The 22322-nt window shown below is 47.7% G+C and overlaps 1 protein-coding gene across 1 annotated transcript in view; it reads right to left on the bottom strand.

Annotated features, from left to right (window-relative positions):
- Positions 1-22322, bottom strand: part of LOC139829920 (BTB/POZ and TAZ domain-containing protein 3-like) — a 40540-nt gene that overhangs the window by 1528 nt on the left and 16690 nt on the right. The window lies entirely within an intron of this gene.

Below are 22322 nucleotides of genomic sequence, written 5' to 3'. Positions count from 1 at the left end.
GTTCTGGTCCCTCTCTAGCTCGGACGGCGATGAGGATGCGACGGCCTCGGCCTGGGATGGCTCGGAAGACGAGGGCGACGACTCCGACCTCGAGGCCCTCCGGTGGAGGCGCCCGGCCGCCAGCACCCTTGGTGGCTTCATCCAGCGGGCGCAGGAGCTCGGGGGCTCCCTGCACGCTGCGCGGCGGACGGCCTTTGCCCCGGGCGGCAAAGGCTCGAGATTCCGTGGCTCGGCCCCGCCGGCGCCACCGCGGCCCCGCTGCTTGGGAAGCCGCGCTCCGCCCGCACGCGGATCCGCCCCTGCGTGCTCTGGTTCGAGGCCTCCCCGCTGGGATGGGGTTTCGCCGACGGCGACGTCGGAATGGCCTGCTCTGGCTCCTAGGGTGCTGGGTCCTGCTCCGACCCTGTTTCTGGAGGCTGCGCCTGGGGACGCGCGGGGACGGGCCTCGCCGCCGGCAACGCCTCCGGCGGTCAACGGCGTTCGTCGTCGGTTGGATCTGGATCGGGGAGATCCACAGATTTTGAATTCTCTGGTCAGGGTAGACGACGAAGAGGTGGGCCCCGCCTGGGAGGCGTGGTCGGTCGCTTGCGTGGACTCCACGCCCACGGGCCTAGAGGGCGGAACCCTCCTCTCCCTGGGCCCAATTTCGGCTTGGCCCATGTTAGCTGCTCCACTCCCCTCGCTTGGCCTGGAGGCGCCGCGGCCCGGCCCAGCCCACCGCCGCCGCCGTTTCACCTGGATGTGGTTGCCTAAGGGTTGCTGCGACCCCAATCTAGGGTTCCTAGCCAGATCAAGTGAAGTGAGACAACAGCTCAACGACCCCTCTGCGCCATGATACGCGTACAGCACGCGTCCGTTGGGAACCCCAAGAGGAAGGTGTGATGCGTACAACGGCAAGTTTTCCCTCAGTAAGAAACCAAGGTTTATCGAACCAGTAGGAGCCAAGAAGCACGTTGAAGGTTGATGGCGGCGGAGTGTAGTGCGGCGCAACACCAGGGATTCCGGCGCCAACGTGGAACCTGCACAACACAACCAAGTGAAGGAGATATGCCCAAGAGGCAATAATAAAAGTGGTTATTATATATCTTTATGTTTATGATAAATGTTTATATACCATGCTATAATTGTATTAACCGAAACATTGATACATGTGTGATATGTAAACAACAAAGAGTCCCTAATATGCCTCTTAACTAGCTTGTTGATTAATAGATGATTAGTTTCATAATCATGAGCATTGGATGTTATTAATAACAAGGTTATATCATTATATGAATGATGTAATGGACACACCCAATTAAGCGTAGCATAAGATCACGTCATTAAGTTATTTGCTATAAGCTTTCGATACATAGTTACCTAGTCCTTATGACCATGAGATCATATAAATCACTTATACCGGAAAGGTACTTTGATTACATCAAACGCCACTGCGTAAATGGGTGGTTATAAAGGAGGGATTAAGTATCCGGAAAGTATGAGTTGAGGCATATGGATCAACAGTGGGATTTGTCCATCCCGATGACGGATAGATATACTCTGGGTGGAATGTCGTCTAATGTCTTGCAAGCATATGAATGAGTTCATAAGAGACCACATACCACGGTACGAGTAAAGAGTACTTGTCAGGAGACGAGGTTGAACAAGGTATAGAGTGATACCGATGATCAAACCTCGGACAAGTAAAATATCGCGTGACAAAAGGAATTGGTATCGTATGTGAATGGTTCATTCGATCACTAAAGTCATCGTTGAATATGTGGGAGCCATTATGGATCTCCAGATCCCGCTATTGGTTATTGGTCGGAGTAAGTACTCAACCATGTCCGCATAGTTCACGAACCGTAGGGTGACACACTTAAAGTTGGATGTTGAAATGGTAGAACTTGAATATGGAATGGAGTTCGAAGATTTGTTCGAAGTCCCGAATGAGATCCCGGACATCACGAGGAGTTCCGGAATGGTCCGGAGAATAAGATTCATATATAGGAAGTCATTTTATAAGATTTAAAATGATCCGGAAGGTTCTATGGAAGGTTCTAGAAGGTTCTAGAAAAGTCCGGAAGAAACCACTTTGGAAGGCGGAGTCCCAAAGGGACTCCACCTCCATGGCTGGCCAACCCTAGAAGGGGAGGAGTCCCAAGTGGACTCCCCCAAAGGGGGCCGGCCACCCCCCCACATGGAAGGGGGGAATCCCACCTCAAGTGGGATTCCCACCTTGGGTAGGTTTCCCTATCACATGGAAGGTTTTTGGTTTGGGTCTTATTCGGAGACTTGTAGTCCAACACTTGGGGCTTCCACCTATATAATGAGGGCCAAGGGGAGGGGGCTGGCCACCCCAGCAAGCACAAGGTGGCCGCACCACCTCAAGTGGCCGGCGCCCCCCTCTCCTCAAACCCTAGCCGCCCCGCTCCTCCACTTCCCGCACGCTTAGCGAAGCTCCGCCTGGTTTCTCCACCACCACCGACACCACGCCGTCGTGCTGTCGGATTCAAGAGGAGCTACTACTTCCGCTGCCCGCTGGAACGGGGAGGTGGACGTCATCTTCATCAACAACCGAACGTGTGACCGAGTACGGAGGTGTTGTCTGTTCGTGGCGCCGCGATCAAGATCTTCTACGCGCTTTTGCAAGCGGCAAGTGAACGTCTACCGCAGCAACAAGAGCCTCATCTTGTAGGCTTTGGAATCTCTTCAAGGGTGAGACTCGATAATCCCCTCGTTGCTACCGTCTTCTAGATTGCATCTTGGCTTGGATTGCGTGTTCGTGGTAGGAATTTTTTTTGTTTTCTATGCAACGAATCCCTACAGTGGTATCAGAGCCGTGTCTATGCATAGATGGTTGCACGAGTAGAACACAATGGTTTTGTGGGCGTTGATGCTCTTGTTATCTTTAGTTTGAGTACTTGCATCTTTGTGGCATAGTGGGATGAAGCGGCTCGGACTAACTTTACATGACCGCGTTCATGAGACTTGTTCCTCGTTCGACATGCAACTTGTATTGCATAAGAGGCTTTGCGGGTGTCTGTCTCTCCTACTATAGTGAAGATTCAATTTACTCTTCTATTGACAACATTAGTATCAACGTTGTGGTTCATGTTCGTAGGTAGAATAGATCTATATCGAAAACCCTAAACCACGTAAAATATGCAAACCAAATTAGAGATGTCTAACTTGTTTTTGCAGGGTTTGGTGATGTGATATGGCCATAATGTGATGATGAATATGTATGAGATGATCATTATTGTATTGTGGCAACCGGCAGGAGCCTTATGGTTGTCTTTAAATTTCATGTTGAGTAGTATTTCAAAGTAGTTGTAATAGTTGCTACATGGAGGACAATCATGAAGACGGCGCCATTGACCTTGACGCTACACCGACGATGATGGAGATCATGCCCGAAGATGATGGAGATCATGTCCGTGCTTTGGAGATGAAGATCAAAGACGCAAAGACAAAAGGGCCATATCATATCACAAATGAACTGCATGTGATGTTAATCCTTTTATGCATCTTATTTTGCTTAGATCGCGATGGTAGCATTATAAGATGATCCCTCACTAAAATCTCAAGATAATAAAGTGTTCATCCTTAGTAGCACCGTTGCCAAGACTTGTCGTTTCGAAGCATCTCGTGATGATCGGGTGTGATAGAATCAACAAGTGCATACAACGGGTGCAAGACAGTTTTGCACATGCGGATACTAAGGTGGCCTTGACGAGCCTAGCATGTACAGACATGGTCTCGGAACACGTGATACCGAAAGGTAGAGCATGAATCATATGGTTGATTGATGAACACTTTGAGTGTTTGCCATTGAAATCACACCTTGTCTCGTGATGATCGGACTTAGGTGCGGTGGATTTGGTTCGTGTGATCACTAAGACAATGCGAGGGATATTGTTTTGAGTGGGAGTTCACCTAGATTTTTAATTATGTTGAATTAAAATTTGAACTAAATTTGTCGTAAACTTAGTCTAAACTATTGCAAATATATGTTGTAGAGATGGCGTGCCCAATCAATTTTAACTAGTTCCTAGAGAAAGAAAAGCTTAAGAGCAACGGTAGCAACTTCACCGACTGGTTCCGTCATGTGAGGATCTTCCTCGCTGGCGGAAATCTGCAATTTGTGCTTGATGCACCGCTAGGTGACCCTCCTGCAGAAACTGAAGCCGATGAAGTAAAAGCTGTTTACGCGACTCGGAAAACTCGGTACTCTCAAGATCAGTGTGCCATCCTGTGCAGTCTGGAATCCGATCTTCAAAAACGTTTTGAGCACCATGATCCTCATGAGTTGATGAATGAGATGAAAGCTATATTCGAGACTCATGCGGCCGTGGAATGCTATGAAGCATCGAAACATTTCTTCAGCTGTATGATGGAAGAAGGCAGCTCCGTTAGTGAGCACATGCTCGCCATGACCGGGCATGCGAAGAAACTCAGTGACTTGGGAATAGTGATTCCTAACAGACTGGGGATTAATCGTGTCCTTCAATCACTGCCACCAAGTTACAAGAACTTTGTGATGAACTACAATATGCAGAACATGAACAAGGAGTTACCTGAACTCTTTGGCATGCTAAAAGCTGCTGAGATTGAGATCAAGAAAGAGCACCAAGTGTTGATGGTCAACAAGACCACCAGTTTCAAGAAACAGGGCAAGTCTAAGGGAAAATTCAAGAAGGGTGGCAAGAAAGCTGCCACGCCTCCGATGAAACCTAAGAACGGCCCTAAGCCTGATGCTGAGTGCTATTACTGCAAGGAGAAGGGACACTGGAAGCGTAATTGCTCCAAGTATCTGGCTGATCTGAAGAGCGGCCTTGTCAAGAAAAAGAAAGAAGGTATATCTGATATACATGTTATAGATGTTTATCTCACTGGGTCTCGTTCTAGTAGCTGGGTATTTGATACTGGTTCGGTTGCTCATATTTGTAACTCGAAACAGGAACTAAAGAATAAACGAAGACTACTGAAAGATGAAGTGACGATGCGCGTTGGAAACGGATCCAAAGTCTATGTGATCGTTGTCGGCACACTTTCTCTACATCTACCTTCGGGATTAGTTTTAAGCCTAAATAATTGTTATTTTGTACCCGCGTTGAGCATGAACATTATATCTGGATCTTGTTTAATGCAAGACGGTTATTCATTCAAGTCTGAGAATAATGGTTGTTCTATTTTTATGAATAATATCTTTTATGGTCGAGCACCTGAAAAGAATGGCTTATTTCTGTTAGATCTCGATAGTAGTGATACGCATATACATATAATTGATGCTAAGCGAATTAAATTGAATGATAATTCTACTTATATGTGGCACTGTCGTCTTGGTCATATTGGAGTGAAACGCATGAAGAAACTCCATACCGATGGATTACTTGAATCACTTGACTTTGAGTTGCTTGATAGATGCGAAGCATGTCTAATGGGAAAAATGACTAAGACTCCATTTTCTGGTATGATGGAGCGAGCTACCGACTTATTGGAAATCATACATACCGATGTGTACGGACCAATGAGTGTAGCATCACGCGGTGGTTATCGTTATGTTCTAACCTTCACAGATGATCTGAGTAGATATGGGTATATCTATTTCATGAAACATAAATCCGAAACTTTCGAGAAGTTTAAGGAATTTCAAAGTGAAGTAGAAAATCAACGTAACAAGAAGATCAAATTTCTACGATCTGATCGCGGAGGTGAATATCTGAGTTATGAGTTTGGCATGCATTTAAAGAAATGCGGAATACTTTCACAATTGACACCGCCGGGAACACCACAATGAAACGGTGTGTCCGAACGTCGTAATCGAACTCTCTTAGATATGGTTTGTTCTATGATGTCTCTTACTGATTTGCCATTATCATTTTGGAGTTATGCATTAGAGACAGCCGCATTCACTTTAAATAGAGCACCATCAAAATCCGTAGAAACGACACCATATGAATTATGGTTTAATAAGAAACCTAAGCTATCGTTCCTTAAATTTTGGGGTTGCGAAGCCTATGTAAAGAAGTTACAACCGGACAAGCTAGAACCCAAAGCGGAGAAATGCGTCTTCATAGGATACCCTAAGGAAACTATAGGGTACACTTTCTATCACAGATCCGAAGGCAAAATCTTTGTTGCTAAGAACGGAACCTTTCTTGAGAAAGAATTTCTCACTAAAGAAGTGACTGGAAGAAAAGTAGAACTCGATGAGATTGATGAATCTATACTCGTTGATCAGAGTAGCGCAGTACCGGAAGTTGTACCTGTACCGCCTACACCGGCAACAAAGGAAGCTAATGATAATGATCATGAAACTTCGAATGAGGAAACTACTGAACCTCGCAGATCGACAAGGGAACGTGCCACTCCTGATTGGTATGATCCTTGTCTAAATGTCATGATTGTGGATAACAATGATGAGGACCCTGCTACGTATGAAGAAGCGATGATGAGCCCAGATTCCAACAAATGGCAAGAAGCCATGAAATCCGAAATGGGATCCATGTATGATAACAAAGTATGGACTTTAGTAGACTTACCTGATAGCCGCAAGGCTGTCGAGAATAAATGGATCTTCAAGAGAAAAACAGATGCTGATGGTAATATTACTGTCTATAAAGCTCGACTTGTCGCAAAGGGTTTTCGACAAATTCAAGGAGTTGACTACGATGAGACTTTCTCACCTGTAGCGAAGCTAAAATCTATGAGGATTTTGTTAGCAATAGCTGCATTTTTCGATTATGAGATTTGGCAGATGGATGTCAAAACAGCGTTCCTTAATGGAGACATTGAGGAAGAGTTGTATATGGTACAACCCAAAGGTTTTGTCGATCCTAAAAATGCTGACAAAGTATGCAAACTTCAGCGTTCAATCTATGGACTGAAGCAAGCATCAAGAAGTTGGAACCGACGCTTTGATAAGGTGATCAAAGACTTCGGGTTTATACAGTGTCATGGAGAGGCCTGTATTTACAAGAAAGTGAGTGGGAGCTCTGTAGCATTCCTGATATTATATGTAGATGACATATTATTGATTGGGAATGATATAGAACTATTAAGCAGTGTAAAAGGTTATTTGAATAATAGTTTTTCAATGAAAGACCTTGGTGAAGCATCGTATATATTAGGCATCAAGATTTATAGAGATAGATCAAGACGCCTAATAGGGCTATCACAGAGTACATACCTGGACAAGATTCTAAAGAAGTTTAGAATGGACGAAAGTAAGAAAGGGTTCTTACCTATGTTACCAGGCAAGGTCTTGAGTAAGACTCAAGGACCGGCTACGGCAGAAGAAAGAGAAAGGATGAGTAATATCCCCTATGCCTCGGCAGTAGGATCTATCATGTATGCCATGCTATGTACTAGACCGGATATAGCACATGCTGTTAGTTTGACTAGCAGATATCAAAGTGATCCAGGAATGGAACACTGGACAGCGGTCAAAAAATATCCTGAAGTACTTGAAAAGAACTAAGGATATGTTTCTTTGTTATGGAGGTGACCAAGAGCTCGTTGTAAACGGTTACACCGACGCAAGTTGGAACACTGATCCTGATGACTCTAAGTCACAATCTGGGTACATGTTTATATTGAATGGTGCTGCAGTAAGCTGGGCAAGCTTGAAGCAGTGCACGGTGGCGAAGTCTTCAACAGAATCAGAGTACATAGCGGCTTCAGAGGCTTCATCAGAAGCGGTATGGATGAAGAGGTTCATTGTAGAGCTCGGTGTGGTTCCTAGTGCATTGGACCCACTAGTCATATACTGTGACAACATGGGTGCCATCGCCAATGCACAAGAACCAAGGTCACACAAGAGGCTGAAGCATATCAAGCTGCGTTACCACTCGATTCGCGAGTACATCGAAGATGGAGAAGTAAAGATTTGCAAAGTACACACTGATCTGAATGTAGCAGATCCGTTGACTAAAGCTCTCCCTAGGGCAAAGCATGACCAACACCAGAATGCCATGGGTGTTAGGTACCTTACAATGTAATCTAGATTATTGACTCTAGTGCAAGTGGGAGACTGAAGGAGATATGCCCAAGAGGCAATAATAAAAGTGGTTATTATATATCTTTTGTTTATGATAAATGTTTATATACCATGCTATAATTGTATTAACCGAAACATTGATACATGTGTGATATGTAAACAACAAAGAGTCCCTAGTATGCCTCTTAACTAGCTTGTTGATTAATAGATGATTAGTTTCATAATCATGAACATTGGATGTTATTAATAACAAGGTTATATCATTATATGAATGATGTAATGGACACACCTAATTAAGCGTAGCATAAGATCATGTCATTAAGTTATTTGCTATAAGCTTTCGATACATAGTTACCTAGTCCTTATGACCATGAGATCATATGAAATCACTTATACCGGAAAGGTACTTTGATTACATCAAACGCCACTGCGTAAATGGGTGGTTATAAAGGTGGGATTAAGTATCCGGAAAGTATGAGTTGAGGCATATGGATCAACAGTGGGATTTGTCCATCCCGATGACGGATAGATATACTCTGGGCCCTCTCAGTGGAATGTCGTCTAATGTCTTGCAAGCATATGAATGAGTTCATAAGAGACCACATACCACAGTACGAGTAAAGAGTACTTGTCAGGAGACGAGGTTGAACAAGGTATAGAGTGATACCGATGATCAAACCTCGGACAAGTAAAATATCGCGTGACAAAAGGAATTGGTATCATATGTGAATGGTTCATTCGATCACTAAAGTCATCGTTGAATATGTGGGAGCCATTATGGATCTCCAAATCCCGCTATTGGTTATTGGTCGGAGTAAGTACTCAACCATGTCCGCATAGTTCGCGAACCGTAGGGTGACACACTTAAAGTTGGATGTTGAAATGGTAGAACTTGAATATGAAATGGAGTTCGAAGATTTGTTCGAAGTCCCGGATGAGATCCCGGACATCACGAGGAGTTCCGGAATGGTCCGGAGAATAAGATTCATATATAGGAAGTCATTTTATAAGATTTAAAATGATCCGGAAGGTTCTATGGAAGGTTCTAGAAGGTTCTAGAAAAGTTCGAAAGAAACCACTTTGGAAGGCGGAGTCCCAAAGGGACTCCACCTCCATGGCCAGCCAACCCTAGAAGGGGAGGAGTCCCAAGTGGACTCCCCCAAAGGGGGCCGGCCACCCCCCCACATGGAAGGGGGGAATCCCACCTCAAGTGGGATTCCCACCTTGGGTAGGTTTCCCTATCACATGGAAGGTTTTTGGTTCGGGTCTTATTCGGAGACTTGTAGTCCAACACTTGGGGCTTCCACCTATATAATGAGGGCCAAGGGGAGGGGGCCGGCCACCCCAGCAAGCACAAGGTGGCCGCACCACCTCAAGTGGCCGGCGCCCCCCTCTCCCCAAACCCTAGCCGCCCCGCTCCTCCACTTCCCGCACGCTTAGCGAAGCTCCGCCGGGTTTCTCCACCACCACCGACACCACGCCGTTGTGCTGTCGGATTCAAGAGGAGCTACTACTTCCGCTGCCCGCTGGAACGGGGAGGTGGACGTCGTCTTCATCAACAACCGAACGTGTGACCGAGTACGGAGGTGCTGTCCGTTCGTGGCGCCGCGATCAAGATCTTCTACGCGCTTTTGCAAGCGGCAAGTGAACATCTACCGCAGCAACAAGAGCCTCATCTTGTAGGCTTTGGAATATCTTCAAGGGTGAGACTCGATAATCCCCTCGTTGCTACCGTCTTCTAGATTGCATCTTGGCTTGGATTGCGTGTTCGCGGTAGGAAATTTTTTTGTTTTCTATGCAACGAATCCCTACACCAAGATACTTTGTCCCAACGTAACAGTGAGGTTGTCAATCTCATCGGCTTGCTGTAACAAAGGATTAGATGTATAGTGTGGATGATGATTGTTGCAGAAAACAGTAGAACGAGTATTGCAGTTGATTGTATTCGATGTAAAAGAATGGACCGGGGTCCACAGTTCACTAGTGGTGTCTCTCCGATAAGAATAAGCATGTTGGGTGAACAAATTACAGTTATGCAATTGACAAATAAAGAGGGCATTACCATGCACATACATGTTATGATGAATATTGTGAGATTTAATTGGGCATTACGACAAAGTACATAGACCGCTATCCAGCATGCATCTATGCCTAAAAAGTCCACCTTCAGGTTATCATCCGAACCCCCTCCAGTATTAAGTTGCAAACAACAGACAATTGCATTAAGTATGGTGCGTAATGTAATCAACGAATATATCCTTAGACATAGCATTGATGTTTTATCCCTAGTGGCAACAGCACATCCACAACCTTAGAGGTTTCTGTCACTCCCCCAGATTTAATGGAGACATGAACCCACTATCGAGCATAAATACTCCCTCTTGGAGTTACAAGCAAAAAACTTGGCCAGAGCCTCTACTAGCAACGGAGAGCATGCAAGATCATAAACAACACATAGATGATATTGATAATCAACATAACATAGCATTCACTTATTCATCAGATCCCAACAAACACAACATGTAGCATTACAGATAGATGATCTTGATCATGTTAGGCAGCTCACAAGATCCAACAATTATAGCACAATTAGGAGAAGACGACCATCTAGCTACTGCTATGGACCCATAGTCCAGGGGTGAACTACTCACTCATCACTCCGGAGGCGACCATGGCGGTGAAGAGTCCTCCGGGAGATGATTCCCCTCTCCGGCAGGGTGCCGGAGGCGATCTCCTGAATCCCCCGAGATGGGATTGGCGGCGGCGGCGTCTCTGGAAGATTTTCGGTATCGTGGCTCTCGGTACTGGAGTTATTCTCGACGAAGGCTTAAGTAGGCGGAAGGGTAGGTCAGGGGGCGCCACGAGGGGCCCACACCACAGGCCGGCGCGGCCAGGGCCTGGGTCGCGCCGCCCTGGTGTGGCGTCGCCTCGTCGCCCCACTTCGTTTCCTCTCCGTACTTCTGGAAGCTTCGTGGAAAAATAAGATCCTGGGCGTTGATTTCGTCCAATTCCGAGAATATTTCCTTACTAGGATTTCTGAAACCAAAAACAGCAGGCTCTTCGGCATCTTGTTAATAGGTTAGTGCCGGAAAATGCATAAATATGACATAAAGTATGTATAAAACATGTAGATATCATCAATAAAGTAGCATGGAACATAAGAAATTATCGATACGTTGGAGACGTATCGCGCCACGCCACCGCCTCCTCCGACCTCTCCTTCCCCCGCCGCCGCTCTCCCGCTCCTTCGCATCTGCGATCATGGCGGGCGGCTACGACGATGGGAGAAAGCGCCGCTTCGACGACGGCGCACGGCGCGACAAAGAGGCGGGAGGCGGTGTTGGCGGCCGCCGCCTTGAAGGTGGCCGCACGAATCGTCAGGAGGGTGGGGGCCGCCACGACGGCGGCGGCGGGCGCCAAGACGGCGGTGCTCGTCACGACGGCAGCGGCGGGCGGCAGGCTGGCGGCGGAGGCCGCTTCGACGGAGGCCCTCGCTTCCAGGACGGTGCTCCTCGCCAAGATGCGGGCGGCTCCCGCTTCCAAGACGAAGACTTCTCCTACCGTGACCAAGACCGCAACCGCGGCTTCGACTACGGCCCCCCACCGCCGTGGTGGGAAGAACAGCAGCGAAGGGAGGAGGCGCTGGCGAGCCGCCGTGCTGATGGGGCGCTGGCCAAGGGCGGTGGCGACCGCTCCGATGCTGCGGGTCAGGGAGACTATGCAGCGCAAGGCCCGCGCCCTCAGCACAAGAACAAAGCCAGGAAGAACCACGGCGAGGGAAGCCAACAGCAGCCTAAAGGGAAGGCTAAGCAAAAACCGCCACCACGGGCAGGGGCTCCGGCGGCGGGGGAATGCTTCAAATGTGGTCGGGAAGGCCACTATCAATCGGACTGCACCTTTGACCCCCTCTGCGTCGTGTGCAGCGGCGAAGGCCACTCCTCCGCTAACTGCCCCTCGAGGGGGAAGGGTCTTAGGCTCCAGACCATGGGTCACGCCATCTCCGGCGGGGGCTTCTACAACATTGACGTCGAGCCAATGCGTGGTGGGCTGGGCAATGGGGATGTCTTCGCCGCCATTATCAAGTTCGATTCGGCGCCTCTCTCGGAGACCCAGCTCTCTGACGAACTGAAGCATCTGGTGGATGAGCTTTGGGACTGGCAGGTGCAGAGGCTCTCCGACGCTGAGTTTTCGGTCGTCTTCCCCACCCGCCAGACCCTTCGGCTGAGCACCGGGAGCGGGAAGCTCCACCTCCCTCTCAGCAAGACAGATACCCAGATCCGCGAGGCCTTCCTTGCTCCCAAACCAAGCCTGGTTCTCCCCTCTACATGGGTTCGTCTGTCGGGGGTGCCGGAGGACCTGATGACTCGGGAGCGCCTTAAAGCGGCTTTCACCATGATCGGGAGGCCAATCGATGTTGACGAGCTTTCCATCCAAAAACGCGACCGCGAGCCGATCCGTATGCGCTTTCACTACCGCTTTCCTGACCGCATCAAGGGCTCGGTCCAAATCTTCGTGAATGGCGAGGGGTACATCGTCGGAGTTCAGGCTGAGGCCCCTCCTCGTGGTACTCCGGGTGCAAGGTCAGGGGGCCCTCCACCGCCACCCAACGACGGTCATGATGAAGACGACGACTCCGACGAGATCCCCTCGGATAGTGAATGGAACAAGCACCGCCGCAGCCAAGACAAGAACAAGGACGCTTCCAAGGACAAGGGTGGGGCCTCCGGACCATCCACCTCCAACACTCCGTCGGTACTGGGCAAGCAGGGGTTGCCTGGGACCACCGCCCCGGCCATGGCGGAGCGCTTCTTCGACCAATATGGCTCCAACATGGCTGCCGCGGCGGAGATCCTCCCCTCCCTCTCCCTCCTCGAGCCTTCCAAGAACAAGCTAGCTATCCACCTGGTCCCGGCGAGCGGCGTGGAAGGGTCCCGCCCCCCCGCTACCGGCTCCTTGGACTCCCTGGACTCGGCTGACCTGGACTCGCAGATCACCGACCCGGCACCTTCGTGGGTGGACGACAGCCAGCAGGCGGAGGGCCCGCCTACCAAGATGGCCAAACTCACGCCGGCCAGCATCCTTGGCGGCTCGGCTGAGGTGGAGGTGGTTGACGCTTCAGATGATGAGGAGCTGCCGCAGCCCATTGATGATGGAGTCCACAAGAACCTGCTGAAGGAGCTGTCCGAGGCCACCCCTCTGGCGCAAGCTCGCCGGTCCAAAGCCGTCTACTCCAAGCGGACGACTTCGGCGACGCCGGCGGCGGTACGGAAGAGCGCGAGGTCAAAGGGCACTTCGGTGGGCACCTCCGCCCTCCTTCGCGCCCAGAGGCTCACGGCGGAGAAGAACCTCGAGGGCAAGGCCAGCACCACCATCTCCTCTGACAAAGGTAACGACTTCGCTATCCTCGACCTTCTCTCGGATGCCCACTTGTCCTTGGTTGTTCGCGATAGCTGCTTGGTTTTCTCTCCCACGTTGACCGACCCGGGCGAAGCTTTGTCCATCATCCGGGCAAAAGAAAAGGTGCAAGCTGCGCTTGCGGAGACTGCGCGCCGCTTGGAGTTGGAAGCCAAGGCCGCGGCGGCGGCCAAAGCCGCGTTGGATGCGGCGGCAGGGGAGGCTCCTAGGGTGGAGCCGGCCGATACTCCTGGGGCGGAGCCGGCCGAAGATCTGGCCACACCTCTTGCCACGCTGGGCTCAACTGGGGCTGTGGGCCCGATGTCTGCGGGCATGTCGAGGGCGCCTACCGAGGGGGCTATCGCGGCCCCTGTGCCTCCTCGCTCCCGCCCAAGAAGATCGTGTGTCAAGGCCCCTGCTGTTGCTGTCTCCAAGAGACAGTACAAAAAACGAGCTTCCAAATGAGAGCTCTCTTTTACAACTTACGGGGATTTGGGGGACAAGGGCGTCGCACCCAACTCCGTGATTACATGCAATGAGACCGGATCGACATCCTTGGCCTGCAAGAGACGGTTCGCCAAGATTTCTCGGACTCGGAACTCAGGAGCCTAGAGTGCTTTGGCCAATTCTGCTGGAACTGGCTGCCGGCCTCGGGACATTCCGGGGGGATGCTCCTGGGATTCCGTGATGAGTGTTTTGAGGTAGGGACCTAGCGGAAGGGGAGGTTATTCATTAGCGCCGACCTCTTCCACCGCAGTCGCAGAACCAAATGGACTTGCATCCTAGTCTATGGTCCTGCTGACCACTCTAGGACTAGGGAGTTCCTGGAGGAGCTCTCCGCTGAGGTCGAGAGTTGTAGGCTCCCACTGGTCGTTGGGGGTGACTTCAACCTCATTCGGGGCTCCAGGGACAAGAGCAATGACAAGGGTGCGCCAATTCAATGATGCCATCGCTGGCCTTTCTCTAAGAGAGCTCAACAGAACTGGGGCAAGGTTTACCTGGACCAACAAGCAACTCTCCCCCATCCGCTCGGTCCTGGATAGGGTCTTCATCTCCACTTCCTGGGAGACGCTTTACCCCTTGTGCTCTCTTACGGCAGTTACTAGGGTGGGATCCGACCACAACCCCCTCCTCCTTGATGATGGCGAACAGGGGATTTGCCGACCGGCGAGATTGTTCTTCCAATCCTGGTGGCTAAGGGTAGCTGGCTTTGAGCAGATGATCAAAGAGAAACTGATCTCCTGCATCCAGGAACGGGGGCCTCACCGTTGTAGCATTGACGTTTGGCAGTGCATTGCGAGGTGCCTTCGGCAACACCTAAGGGGATGGGGGGCCAATTTAGGCAAGCAGAAACGGGAGGCAAGGGACAACCTCCTCGCCCAGATTAAGGAGCTGGACACTCTCGCTAACTCCTCTGGCCTTGATGAGGAGGGTTGGGCTCTCCGTTACTTCCTCGAGGACCAGGTTGTGCAGCTGGATGGCGCGGAGGAAGACTACTGGAGGCAGCGCAGCAGACTCCAATGGACCCTTAAAGGGGACTCCTGCACGGCCTTCTTCCACGCCTTCGCCAACGGGAGGCGTAGGAAGTACCTCATCCCTCGCCTGGTGACTGAGGTGGGCGAGATCTCAGACCAGGCCGAGCTGATGGGGCATGTTTACCAATTCTACCAGGGCCTGATGGGCGCTGAGGGGGAGGAAAGGGCTTTCTCTCTAGCTCAGAACCTTTGGCCGTCTAACAAGAGGATTTCCGATGAGGAGAACATGAGCCTGGATCTTACCTTTACTCCGGAAGAGCTGGACGAGGTGCTCGCGGGCATGAAACCAGACTCGGCCCCTGGCCCGGACGGGCTTCCGGTCCTCTTTTTCAAGAAATTATGGGATTTTCTGAAAGGACCGATCCTCCGGATCCTGAACGACTTCGCCCTATGGAGGGTTGACATAGCGCGCCTTAACTTTGGAGTCATCTCTCTTATTCCGAAAGTTCAGGGAGCAGACACCATCAAACAGTTTAGACCCATCGCTTTAATCAACGTTATTTTTAAATTCGTCGCTTAGGCTTATGCTACCCGCCTTGCCCCGCTAGCGCATAGGACGATAGACCGCAGCCAATCGGCTTTTATCAAAGGGAGATGCCTGCACGAGGGTGTGCTGGCACTCCATGAGATCGCCCACGAGTTGAGGGTTAAGAAAGTCAAGGGCCTCCTTCTCAAACTCGACTTTGAGAAGGCCTTCGATCGGGTAAGTTGGGACTTCCTGATAGAAGTTCTGTTGAGGAAGGGCTTCTCCCCCATGATCGTTCACCTCTTGATGCAACTGGTCTCGGGAGGCCAGACCGCAATCAACGTGAACGGTGTCATCAGGGAAAACTTCAGAAACGCGCGAGGTGTGAGACAAGGGGACCCTCTTTCCCCGATCTTGTTCGACTTCATGGTGGATTCCCTGGCTGCTATCATCGCCAGGGCTACCGATTCGGGGCACCTCAAGGGTGTGGTGCCCCACCTGATCCCTGGAGGGATCACCCACCTCCAATATGCGGATGACACCTTGATTATGATCGAGCCATCTGACTTGGGGTTGGCCAACCTTAAGTTCCTGCTCCTCTGCTTCGAGAACATGTCAGGACTTAAGATTAACTTCGCTAAGAGCGAAGCGGTCGTGACAGGGGTCCCCGACCTGGAACCTCAGCGGGTGGCTGACGCCCTCAACTGCAAGCTAGGGATTCTGCCGTTACACTACCTCGGCTTACCGGTCAGCGACCGCCCCCTTTCTGTGGCGGACTGGCACTTCCTTACTGAGAAGGTTGGCCATAGGGTGGAGCCTTGGCAGGGTCTGTTCCTTGCTTCTACTGGCAGACTGGAGCTCACCAACTCCTGCCTCTCTAGCCTGCCGATGTTTGCAATGGGTCTCTATCTGCTACATGACACGACGCATGCGGCAATGGATAAAAACCGGTCCCGCTTCTTCTGGGAGGGGGTGGGACCCAAACGGAAGTACCATATGGTGGACTGGGCTATGGTGTTGAAAGGACACGGATGTCGCCTAGAGGGGGGTGAATAGGCGATTTAAAACTTTTACGAGATGGGCTTAACAAATGCGGAATAAAACTAGCGTTTACTTTGTCAAGCCCAAAGCCTATATACTATGGTTCACCTATGTGCACCAACAACTTATTCTAAGCAAGAGTTCACCTATGTGCAACAACAACTTATGCTAAGCAATACAAGCAAGTATGTGATAGCAAGATATATATAACTTCAAGCACGATGGCTATCACAAGGTAAAGTGCATAAGTAAAGAGCTCGGGTATAGAGATAACCGAGGCACGTGGGAGACGATGATTTATCCCAGAGTTCACACTCTTGCGAGTGCTAATCTCCAGTGGAGAGGTGCGGTTGCTTAGTGCTCCCGAACGCCACAAGAGGCTCACCTTGAGGTGTGGTTGCTCGATGCACACCAACGCCACAAAGGCCTCACCCCAAGATGCGGTACTCACACCACACACCGAACGCCACGAAGGCGCCTCACCTAAATCTCCGGTGACCCTCGCCACAAAGGCCTAGGTCACGGTTCCACTAAGGGATTTCCTTCGAGGCGGAAACCGGGTCTTACACAAAGATTGGGGCACACATCCACAACTTAATTGGAGGCTCCCAACAAACCGCCACAAAGGCCTAGAATCTGTCTAGGGTTACAAGAACCCAAGAGTAACAACCTTCTTGCTTTCACCACCACGAATCACCGTGGAGAACTCAAACCGATGCACCAAATGCAATGGCAAGAACACCACAAAGATGCTCAAGTCTTTCTCTCTCAAATTCCAACAAAGCTACAAAAGCTATTGGGGGAATAAGAGAGGAAGAAAAAAGAGGAGAACACAAAATTCTCCAAGATCTAGATCCCAAAGATTCACTCACAAAGAGATGATTTGGTTTGGTCAAAGTGTTGATCTAGATCCCCTCAATCTTTCTCTCAAATAGATGCAAGAATCATGGGAAGGGGAGGAAGATCTCAAGCTTCAAAATGTCAACAACAATGGAGGAGAGAGGCTTGAGAGAGAGGAGGAAGAAGAAGTACCAAGGTGAGAGAGAAGGGGGGATTAAAAGGAGACCCCCAAAAAATCTGCCCGTTGGAGGCTGATGTGGGCTCGGAGGAGGAGGCCGGAGCCTCCGGCCGTGGTACCGGCTGAGGTACCGCCGGGCTCCAAACTCCCCTGGCAACCATCTGTGGCACACAGGCCACTTCCGATACCTCGGGCGGTACCTCGGGCGGTACTACCGGCCGTGCTCGGGCGGTACTACCGGCCAACCCAAACTCCTCTCTTTGGGCAAACTTAGAAAAAGCATAACTTGAGTATCCGGACTCCGATTTTGATGATCTTGGACTCGTTTCGAAGCTAGTAATAAGCTCTACAAGATCATGCAGGGAACCATCATAGTCCATCAAAGGAGTATAGAAACAAATGATGAAAGGTTTTACCTATCTAAGAAAGACATACCGGTAAAACCTCCAACCTCGAAAATGCAACAAGTTGCCCATGCAAAAACCATTCTTGATGAACTAGAGTTTGTCATGAGAATACACACAAGCTCTAAAACATCACATGGACAAGATCCAAATAACAACCAAGAAAGATGATGCAAGGATGCAAATGTTTGAGCTCTCCGAAGGATATGATCGAGTTACTCACTCGAGAGCCCTCTTGATAGAACGGCAACTAAACTAAAAACCGGTCTCCAACTACACCATGAGACCGATGAGAAACAAACCCTATCAAGAGAAAACCTTAACCTTGCACATTCCACTTGAGCTTGATGATGACGGTCTTGACCGCAACAAGATGGAACGCCTTTCTTGATTGTGTTTGCTTGATGAAGACATGTGAAATGCTCCCCCATACTCCACTATGGGAGAGCTCTCACCCATACTCCACAACGGAAGAGCTTCTTCTTCGACGCATCTTCACATATCCATGATCACCATATGGATGGCAAGAGTCAAGCAAAGGATCTCTTCGAGATGGCTCATCTTGAACTTGCACTTCATTATGTTGATGTCTTAAAGTAACTTGAGGGCTCACTTCATCTTCATCTTCAAGAGATACTTGACACTTGATATCCTTCATCAATTTCTTCTTATTGCAACCTTGAAGCCAACATATGGTTCAAGCATTGCCTATGGACAACACCTACAAATATAACTCAATGCAAACATTAGTCCATAGGGATTGTCATTAATTACCAAAACCACACATGGGGGCTCCATGCACTTTCAATCTCCCCCATTTTGGTAATTGATGACAATCTCTTTGAGAAGGTTTATATAAGGAATTTAAGTAACAAACAAGTTGAATATATAGAGCAAACTCCCCCATAATATATGCATGTGTGAATGATCTTGACTTTCATTGCATATATTGGCATTCAAAGCCTAGTGGAGTTTCCTCTAAATATTCAACTATGCAATGCAATAAAGGCACATGCTTAAGCACAAAGCAAAGACATAACCAAATTTCCTTAAACCCTCCAAACTTCTCCCCCATTGGCACCAATTGCCGAAATGGGTGAAAAATTTAGAAGGCCAATATAGTGAGAGTTCCTCCATAGCGTGTGCATTTCTCATAATTTGAGTGGAATCAAATGCACATATCCAATGACGAATATTCGGAAGGAATCACACTATAGATAGGATCAAAGATTGCAAAAAGATAACAAAGTCAAGAAGCTTCAACAAATGAAGCAAGCAACCAAATGAACCACAAGGAAGATACCAAAAGAAAGATAGATATTATGATAAGATCAAGAAGATTGCTCTAAATAATATGAGGAAGCTCCCCAAGGCTTGTGCACAAAACTAGACAATTTGCATTGGAGTATAAAGTGCACAAACATGGAATCATCACTCCCATAATATCATTCAAAAACAAAAGATACCAAGTGAATCAAACTCTAATGATCACCAAAAGATAGTGCTCTAAATCAAATGAGGAAGCTCCCCAAGGTACATGCATAAATTAAAGTGTTGTATTTAAATACAATATGCATAACATGGAATCCTCACTCCCTCATTACCATTTAAAACACAAACATTTGCAATAGATCATAGATAGAAAAAAAGCTTAACACTTGCAACAAACAAATAGTTGAGCAACAAGTAAGAGGCACCATAATAAAAAGGCTCAACCAAGAGGATATGTGAAAGGCATGATAAAGCATATTATAAGACTATTACAAGGATGAGCAAAAAGCATCATCATAGTCTTCAATGAATTATATTGCTTAGCATGACCAATCAACACGCAATAAATAAATAAGATATCAAAAGGAGATGTATCCTCTCTTATGTGTATAAGTTTCTCTAAGTGGGAAATATCACAAAGATATTTATCCACAAAGAGACATGCACACACAGAATAGATACGCAAGAAAAATAGTATGATATCTAGGACGAAGTCATGCAATATACCAATAAGAATTTTTGCTTAATAGCATGACCAAAGGCTCAATTTTATCTTATTGTACATTCATGAACTTCAACCACAAACAACTAAAATACATTACAAATATCAACAAGGGATAGAAGATAGTTGGGATGCATTTGAGAAAGGCAACAAGTATCACAAACGAGGATACCAAAAGAAGTAACTAAATTTGCACTTTCATCTATATTGCACATGTGAGAGCCTTGAGGAATTGATATGCAATAAAATTGCTAGATAGGCATAGTTGGGATGGATGAATCACGAGCATGATTTAAAATACTTCCCAACAAATGCACTCATCTCAAATTACTCACATTCACAATAAAGAGGTTTCATTAAGACTTTTGCAAGAAGCACAACATTTGCAAATCAAGAGATTCATGCCAAGATGCAACCATAAGGTTGGATACAAGAAAAGTATGCATGAGAAGATACTTGTTACCAAGATAGCATTGATGTGGATGTAGTAGATATGTGTTCGTTGACCATCCTAGCTTGCCTCAAGTTACCATTGAGTCACCATTTCTTTCCAAGAGTGAGACAAGCATTCAATGCATATCCACTGTACCTAACACAAAGGTAAGTACAAAAAGGTCCCCAAACTAATTGGGTCCGAAGTAGTTAGACACACTACAACATATAGGACAAACTCCACAGTTCTATGTGCATATAGATATGAAATTGAATTTCATGCACATCTTAGCCAAATTAGGATTTGATTGAGTTTACCCTATATATTGGATCAAAGAAAGTGACACATGCCATAAGATATACATATATTAAATATGCATGCACAATACTTTCAAGGACCAAAGGAAGATACAATTTGGACAAAACACCAAATAAATCAAGAGACAATGATTGCCCAAATTATATCAAAGAATCAAATCAACACACGATTGACTCCAAAGACTTACCTCATTATAAGAAGCTAATTAAGCCTAAGCACAAAGGAATGAGATAACCAACTCCCAAGAGAGCAAGGTTCCAACAAATAAACCAAACCCTCGACACATTTTATGATGGCACAAAGTACCAAAAAGAAAATTGATGTCTCCCAAAACCAAATTTTTGATAATGATCAAGAGAAGTTTAAGCATTATAACAAATATAGGAGAGCTCCCCCAAGATTAGTGCATTATCTAGGATTTAGAATACAGATACAAAATTTACAAAACTAGGATCATCACGCTACCTATATCTACTAAAAATGCTAAGAAAGATTGAATAGACAAATTAGATCCATGAGATGCAAGGAAGACACATGGGAGTCAAAGCACAACAAATTCATGGCAATAAATAAGAAAATTTTAAACACAAGAGCCAATGTAGATAAGATCAATAAATATCTACCTCATAATTGATTACCAATTGTCCTAGGACAAGAGGTATTAGGAAATATTTCCCGGTGGTAGTTTGTAAGTATACATAAGATCATATTTACAACGAACAAAGCATATGGTAAAAGATAAGAGTTAACCATCATGCAAAGAAAGTTTCTTGATAGCTTCATTTAGTCATACCAACATGCAAGGCAATTAATAGTATTCATACCAACATGTAAAGCAATTAATAGTATTCATACCAACATGCAAATCAATTAATAGTATGACTTGAAGCACATGGTTTTCCAAAAATGTATTGAGGGACACGTTGTGAAAAACCATGCCAAGAAAAACTCTCACAAATAAGATCCACAAAGATATTAGCAATGAAGCTATTTAAGCAAATTGGAGCTTGTTTGAGCAAACATGCCACATAGAGGAGAGATAATTTACGGTATCAATTCTATGTGACACAACCTCAAATGTTCACATTTTCTAGGCTTGTAATATGCACAAAGCTTATTACTCCCTGTTGGAGTATATCGCACCAGACGTATCAACAGGATCTCGTATATCCGGCAATGTAGATTCTGTAACAGCTACCGTATCATCTTGGCCTCCACGCCAAGTCAACTAGCTAACTTGGGATGCAATCCTAACTCTCATTGTAACCGTATATATATTTGTATAAGAGCTGGACGAGGCTTGCAATCTGCAGCCCGTTCTTTTCCTAAACTGCATGGTATCAGAGCAAGTCGGTCCTTCCCTCTCCTAAACCCTAGATTAGTTTTCATCTCCAGCCTCCCCTCCAGCCACCATGTCTCCCGATGAACTCAAGCAGCGCGAGGCTGATCTCCAGCAGCGCGAAGATGACCTGAAGGCTCGCGAGGTCGAGCTCGCCCGGCAAGCTGACGCCAAGGGCAAACAGATTTCTGAAATCAATCCCATCCCTGCCTCCACCCATGTAGCCTCCATAAAAACCCATGTTCCCATTACCTTAGACCTTCAGGACTCCAACTATGCCAAGTGGCGCGAGCTGTTTCTCGTCGCGCTTGGCCGCTACGGCCTCACCTCTCACGTCATCAGCGACAAGGATGCAAGCCCCTCCGACACTTCGCCTACCTCAGAGTGGGCGCGCGAC

This window comes from Lolium perenne, chromosome 3, assembly GCF_019359855.2.
Source record: "Lolium perenne isolate Kyuss_39 chromosome 3, Kyuss_2.0, whole genome shotgun sequence".
NCBI classification, from domain to species: Eukaryota; Viridiplantae; Streptophyta; class Magnoliopsida; order Poales; family Poaceae; genus Lolium; species Lolium perenne.
Note: the sequence above shows the minus strand (reverse complement) of the source record. Positions and strands in the feature narration are given on the sequence as shown.